General features: G+C 52.5%; 1 non-coding gene across 1 annotated transcript; it reads right to left on the bottom strand.

Moving 5' to 3' along the window:
- Window positions 1-4258: 4258 nt before the first annotated feature.
- Window positions 4259-4331, bottom strand: TRNAK-UUU. Its single transcript has one exon. It is a non-coding gene; the product is annotated as a tRNA-Lys (tRNA).
- Between the last annotated feature and the right edge of the window lie 3033 nt (window positions 4332-7364).

Here is a 7364-nt window from a genome sequence, read left to right as displayed (position 1 = left end):
CCACACACCCCCCCCCCCGTTACTTGCTGCGGGCAGCCCTCCCCCCGCACCTCCCAGCCCCCTGCCCCAGCTCACCTCCATTCCCCCGCCCCCCCCTGAGTGCGCTTTATGGTGCCCCCAACCACTGGGCACCCTGGGTGGCCGACTAGTTTGCCTAGTGGTTGCACCGGCCCTGGCCACTGCCTGTCAGCAGGATTCCCCCTCCTCCTCCTCAGTGAGACTAAATCTCCTCACCTAGACAGCCGGTCCGTCCGCTGCACCCCAATCCCCCATGCCTGAGCCTCCCTGCCAAAACCCTGCACCTGGCTCCAGAGAATTAAGTCTCACGTCTCACTGGGAACTCGACTTCTTGTGCCCAGAGAGTCTCGGCCCCTCTCAGTAGCTGACCCGAGAAACACAGTGTCTGCAAAAGCAGCAAAGAGTCGTGTGGCACCTCACAGACTAACAGACGTATTGGAGCATGAGCTTTCGTGGGTGAATCCCCACTTTGTCGGCTGCGTCAGTGTCGGCCTTTCCCAAAGAAGCGCCTGGAGGGCCTTTTTCTGTGTGACCACGTGTCCTAATGGATAAGGCGTCTGACTTCAGATCAGGCGATTGAGGGTTTGAGTCCCTTCGTGGTTGTGCTTGTTCAGTTTTACCTTTGCGCTGAACGTCCTGCTCGCTTCAGGGCTGGAACCTCTTCTTGGCCGCTCAGGCCAATGCTCTGGCTTCAGCTAGAGCCCCGGGAAGGAGTTGGGGGTGGGTGTCACAAAGGCTGGGGCATGAGCCCCAGGCGCTTCCAGTCTCGCCTTTGCCCTTCCTGACTTGCCAAAGAAAATGGGCGGCTGCCCTGGCTAGTGTGTGGAGCAGTTTCCCTCTTCCAAGTGTGCGCCTGTCCCTGTGCTGGAGGGTACTTGCTACATAGCGTCTTCGGAGCCTGGGTGTTTCTCTGCTTCTCACCAGCTGGGGAAAAGCCTCTTGGGGTAAAATCTCCTGCCCCACTGCCAAAGTGAGCATGGAGAGTGGGAACAGTAAGAGGCGCCACCAGGGGGGCTGGCCCTGCTTTCCTACCGTCTTTGATAATGGCCACTGAGCATCAGCAGCCGCCCTGCATGCTGGTCTGCGGGTGGCCTTCAGCGAGTGTTTGGCATGGCAGGGAGCAGCCTGGCTGAGTGTTTTTGTGCCTGTCTGAAGGCCACACATAGGCATGGTCCTGCCCTCCTCTGGCCCTGACCTCAGTTGCTCTGTTGCTTTTAAGCCTTCCCTTGGAGCCATCAGCACCAGCCGCCTCTGCTCTAGGTGCCCAGAGGAGGAGAGGTGCTGGGCTCTGTGATGAAGTGGGGGATTTTCTTAGGGTTTTCTGTGTTTTCCAGTGGTTCGCATGCACAGGGAGCGGGACTCAGTGTCCCCAGGTGTTACTGGTTTAACAAGGTGAGGGGAGAGGGAGTTTGTTGTTACAGAGGACCGGAGAGGGACTTGGGACCCTGGCTGATGGCCTGGAGGATGGAGACCCCAGCGACTGGTGACCTGGTGACCCGGAGACCCAGCTCAGGAGTCACAGCCAGTTCTGGCCAGTGAGAGGACAATGGGCTGCGGGGAGAGGACCCCGTGACCAACCTGTTCCAGCCAGAGGGGGACGGAGAGGAGAGGAGGCCCAGGCAACCCTGTTTACCTGGAGAAAAGACAATGGACAGAGGTGGGGCTTGGGGCCGGGGATATCAGAGGCCCAGCTGGGGAGCAGGGGGGCTCTGGGCTGGCGAGGGGAAGCAGGCAGAGCCCACCTGGCTGCAGGGGGACTGGGATGTGCTGGGCTGAGGGAGGCCAGGCCTGAGGCCCTGAGAGTTTCTTGCGCTGTGTTCAACTCTCAATAAACCCTCCTGTTTTATGCTGGCTGAGAGTCACTCCGGTCTAGAGAACAGGGGGCAGCAACCCCTTCGCGGGTGAGGAGGCCCAGGGGGTCCAGAGCGCGTGGACTCCCTGAGGGGCCCATGGCGAGAGACAGACGTGCTAAGGCTCAGAGAGGTGCGGCTCCAGGAGGTGGAGGGGCCTGACCCCGAGAGAGAGTGGACCCCCGGGAAGGGCTGTCGCACTGAAAGGGGCACCCCCCACGGACCGCACGGGGCCAAGAGTGGGCACGATCTGTGAGTCCGTGACAGGCAGTGACATCACAAAGGCCTTTTGCAGGACCTCAGACTATTGGTCAAAGGTGGTGGGGAGGTGGTGACCTCACAGAGAGATGCTGACATCAGCCAGGCAGGACAGGGGCGAGGGGCCAGGGAAACCTCAGAGACCCCTGTGGCTTTGCTTCAGCAAGTCTCCTTCTCCAGGTCTCTCTTTGAGGACTGAGAGAGTATTCGGGTTCAGGCACGTGAGCGACAGGAGGAATCTCTTTCGAGTTTTCTCCTTCCCTTTTAGTGATTTTACTAGAAAACAGACGTCCCTGTTTGGAGGATAAGAGCCTCCTCTAGGGAAGGGGTGTCCTGGGGGTGTCACAGTTCGGATGCCGGTGCTCCCCCATGTAAGGAAGTTCCCGCCACCCTGCTCTGTGTTCACAGGGCGGGAGAGAGCAGCATCCACGGCAGTGATTTGCTCCTGGCTGCCGGAGCAGAGCAGCAGGCTCAGCTGTCAGAACTTCCTGGAGCTACGTAAGGGGAGGGCCCCATGGCTCTGTAGCAGGAATGCAGGGCAAGCGAGTTCACAGAGGGCATTGTGGGATACTGGAGGAGGCCAGTTATGGTGATATAATGAACAGCAGCGTCTACACTGACACTCTGTCACTTTAAGTTTGCTGCACAAAGCTCTAGGCCTCTCATCGAAGTGGTTTTGTTTTGTCACCAAAACAGGGCAGTTTTGTCACCAGACGTGGCATTGCAGTGTGTGCACCAGCCCCGAGCTGCTGACCGAGGGAGCGTTGTGTGTTTTTCACACACCTGAGCAAAATAATTCTGTTGAAATAACTTTGTAGTGCAGACCTGGCCAAAGATTCACACACACACAGAGCTTGCAAGGAAAACCTCACCTGCTCCTCTGCTTTGTGGGGCCCAGGTGGGGATGCAGGGAGTCAGGTGTGAGCAGACACTGTACCTTAATCACAGGCAGGCACCCTGGTTTAGCTGGTTAAAGTACCTGTTTTGTAAACAGGAGATCCTGGGTTCAACTCCCAGTGGTGCCTTGTTGAGATGCTTTTAGAGCACCTGGTATTAGCTACTGTCAGAAGATAAAATACAGAGCTAGATGGACCTTTGGTCTAGCCCAGTGTGATTTTTCTTATGGTTTAAATTACACTCACAGGCACTGATAATAGAGTTACTGAAAGTTTGGGAGTTAAGAGCTGATAGGTCAGTGGTCCAAGCCCCTTGCAGGTGACCCCCTCCCTCTGGGACAGGGAAAGGTCTGAGCTCTCGCACCAAATGCTCATTGTGGCTTCCAGAATCTGTGGGCAGCTCATTTAGTTTACACCCAGGGTTGAGTCCTTGATTCACACATCAAGGATAACAACCCTTTGTTTCTCCTGCCCCTATAACATGGAGACTGGGAATCCAACACCAGCCACCAGTGATCATTTCGGCAAACAACCCAACCTATTTCCAACATACTGTGAAATCCACATGCAGACTCATACATGAAACCTTGCAAGAAAATCTTCCTGAGGGGGTCTGAAGCACCTGCTGCTGGAGGGAAGGAGGGAGCCGTGGGTTGGGATTGAGGAGCAGCATGAGGAGGGGGGGCCTGTGTGTTGGGATTGAGGGGCACTGGGAATAGGAGGGGGCTGTGAGTGGGGATTGAGGGGCACTGGGAATAGGAGGGGGCTGTGGGTTGGGATTGAGGGGCACTGGGAATAGGAGGGGGCTGTGGGTTGGGACAGAGGAGAAGGGTGAAGAGGAGCAGGCTCGGGTTGGGAGTGAGGAGCAGTGAGCATAGGAGGGACTGAGGGTTGGGGCTGAGGGGCACTGGGAAAAGAGGGGACATGGGTTTGGGCTGAAGAACATCTTCATTTGGGGATCCAGCAGGACAGGGGAAGGCAGCGGGTGATTCTAATTCCTTAGGGATATTCTGTGTGTTTGTGTGTGTGTGTGTGTGTGCAGGGAAGGAACATGCTCTATGCCCAGAGGCCTTTATTCCTCCAGGCTGCAAGGACAGAGGGGATGTCAAGGAGTTGTTCCTTCAATCCCCCCCACACAAAGGCCCTTCTTAGGAAAGGCAAAATCCTGAAGAGAAAGAGTAACACCAAAGAAGACTCCAGAAAGTCAGATTTTTACAATCATAGTGAGAAGTTTATCACCTGACCAGGGACTTGAACCCTGGACCCTCAGATTAAAAGTCTGATGCTCTGCCAACTGAGCTAGCCAGGCTCACATAGGAAAAGTACAAGTTGGTGCAGAGGTGAAGCTAGTCAAGAAAAAGCAAGCAGGAAACAATTGGGGAAACCTGCTGCTCTCTCTCTCTTCCCAGCCCTGGCCTGGCCTGGTATTAGTGCTGGTTAAAAAGAGGGGAAAATATCAGCATCTACCAGCCTCTCATAGCTGTACAAGACTCAGGCACAATACAGAGGTGCCCATCTGCAAGTGCCAAATGGTTGGATTGGCTAATGCAACCTGTAGACGTCCAGGGCACACTGGGATATCGAGCCAAGTGTCCATCACCATCATCATTTCGAAGGGATAATGATAATGATGGGAAGGTTCACAACTGACTCAGCAGTTGCATACAGAGGTGCACGTTTGGCAGTTACATTGGGAAATTTTGGCTCCTTCTCAGGCTCAGGTTGGCCACCCCGGTCTAGATGTAGAAGTTACAACATTTAAACTTGAAAGAGGGGCCAATTTCCCCATCATTTCCCACCTTTACATCCAAACACGATGACTTTCTGAATGAACCCTCCTTGTTCAGCCAGAAGATCTTGGGCTGGATGTAGGAGTCACTGGATAAAATTCCCTGGATTCTGTTCTGAATCAGGTCAGAGCAGAGGTATCTAATGATCTAATCTGGCTGTAAAATCTATATATCAACACCAAATATGGTGTGAAATTAATCCTCAGAAACGGCTGTTCCCCACCCGGACCCCAACAAAGGGCTCCCCAGGGAAGGAGGCTGTTGAGGAAGGAAAGAAGAAAGATGTCCTTCTCTCCCTGGAGGAACTGGGCTCTGTGCTTTGGACAGAAAGGAGGGGAAGGAAATGGTCACACGATGGCAGCAGAACCTAAGAAATGAAACACAACAGGCTTCTGAGCACGTTGCTTCTGGACAGTGAACGAACCTGACTCCCGTATCATGAAAAGCCAAAAAGCCGTTTCTTTCTATGCCCAGGAGAAAAAAGTTCCAATCATTCCTGCCCGTTTACTTTTGAATTATTTTCCATTATAAAGAAAATTGTAACAAAATTAGTCTGAACTTGAGCTGCCTGTTATTAAAAGCTGGTTCCCCAATTCAGTTGCAACTGCCCTGCTAGAAACACCCCCAGGTCCCTGCTCACCCCAGGAAGAGGAAAAAGAGAAACCCCCACTGGGCACTGCCCTTGGCGCCAGGCTGCTGTCCCGGGGTGCGGGTGGGGACTGATTGTTTGCTGCTGGGGAGGGAGCCAGTAGAGGCCTCTGGTGCTCTGCTCCTAGCATCTGCCCGGCCCAGGCCGTCCTCTGCCTCAGCTGCTGCTCCCGGCCTGCTCTAGAGTCACACACGCAGGGCCCCCAGGGGAACAGAGGCTGGGACAGGGCAGCAGCCTGGGCTGGGCTGGGAAGATGCTGGGAGTTCTCGTTCCCTGAGAACTGGCCTGGCTCCCTTCTCAACAGCAAACAAATCAATTCCACGCCCCCTCCCCAGAAAAACCAGCCTGGAGCCAAGGGCAGCAGGGGACGATTCCCTCCAGTTCCCACCGAGGCAGGAGAGAAGCCAGGGTGTTTCTAGCAGAGCTTATGGAACTGACGTGGGGAAACCAGCCTTTAATAACAGGCAGTTCCAGTTGAAGCTAAGTGTTTTTAACAATTTTTACAACATTAAATAACCCTTCAATCGTAGTGTCACCATCCATAAAATTGCTTCAGCCTTATAGGTTCCCAAGTGCAAAACTAAACATCTCTTCAATCACAAGGGAGTGGAGATCAGTCAGTGTTCAGAGCCATCCCACATAAAAGAACCATGTTGTGGTACATACTGGCCCCATCATGTGGCCTTTGCCTTTCCCTCCTCTCTGTTAAAACTTTTACTATTTTGCACAGAAACTTTCTTCCCTCAGGAGAGACCTGGGAACCAGGGCTGCCAGCCAGACAAACACTTTTAAGAGGAGGCGTAACCTGTCAAAAATGATCTCCCCTCTTCAGTTCAGTGACAGCCTGAAATGTTACTTGTCCCGGCAGAGCTGGAGGACTGAAAGCAGATACATCAAAGCCCTGTGTAGCTCGCAGGAATGAACATAAACACTCCCTGGTATCTGAAGAGATATTTAGTTTTACCCTTGGTAAACTACAAGACTAAAGGGAAAGGCAGTGGTGCCAAATATATAGAGTGAAACACAGAACAATCGTCATGGTTATGCCCATAGTGACTGCAAAATCTTTCTATATACTTATTATTATTTTCTCTGGTGTCTAGAGATTGACCAAGAAATTTGGCTCTTGATAAAATAATCAACTACCCCCGGTTAATGCAATGGACTAGAAATTGACTGGGGTCTCTCCACACAGGTTCAAATCCTGCCAGCTACAGATGTATTAGTATATTGTAATTACTGTTGTCTTAGTGCCTGAGCATCCACAGAGCCAAATCTGGTTTTGCTCTGAGGCTGTCTACACTTAAAATGCTGCTATAGCACTGTGGAGAAGACAGTTGCTACAGTGAGGAGGGGTTTTCCATTCCTGTAATAGCTACATTCACAGAACAATCTTTCCTTTCATTTAGCACTATCTAACCATGGCTTAGGTCAGCTTAATTATACTGGTTCTGGGGTTTTCACACCCTGAAAGACATACTTGTTAGAGGGTTTATCCCATCACCCTCCCATTTCCTGGTCCTTCTCGCGTGACCAGAGAGCAGCAATGCACGAAGCTCAAAGGTGCAAACAATTCAGTGTTTATTGGGGTAAACTTCCAGCAAGCAATGATTCCAATTTCCTTCCTCAGTGTCCCCCTTCCAAGATCTGACACCCCAGAGCCTTGCCTGTGTCCCTGTTCCCCGTCGCTGTTCCTATTCCCCCCCTTAGCAAAACATAATTCTAATTCCTCTACCCCCATTCCCCCCCGTACTTCCTGATTGACTGCAGACTATATAGTAAAACTGGAGTTCTGCTTAGCTATGCCTTAACCAATCATTTTACTGAAATGTAACTTACCAATCCTAACATATTATAAAATGATTATCTAACCAATTATACCCTACCACCTTAATTGGTTTAC

The sequence above is a fragment of the Mauremys reevesii genome, unplaced genomic scaffold (assembly GCF_016161935.1).
Source record: "Mauremys reevesii isolate NIE-2019 unplaced genomic scaffold, ASM1616193v1 Contig4, whole genome shotgun sequence".
Classification (NCBI taxonomy): Eukaryota; Metazoa; Chordata; order Testudines; family Geoemydidae; genus Mauremys; species Mauremys reevesii.
This window is presented reverse-complemented; position numbering and strand designations above follow the sequence as displayed.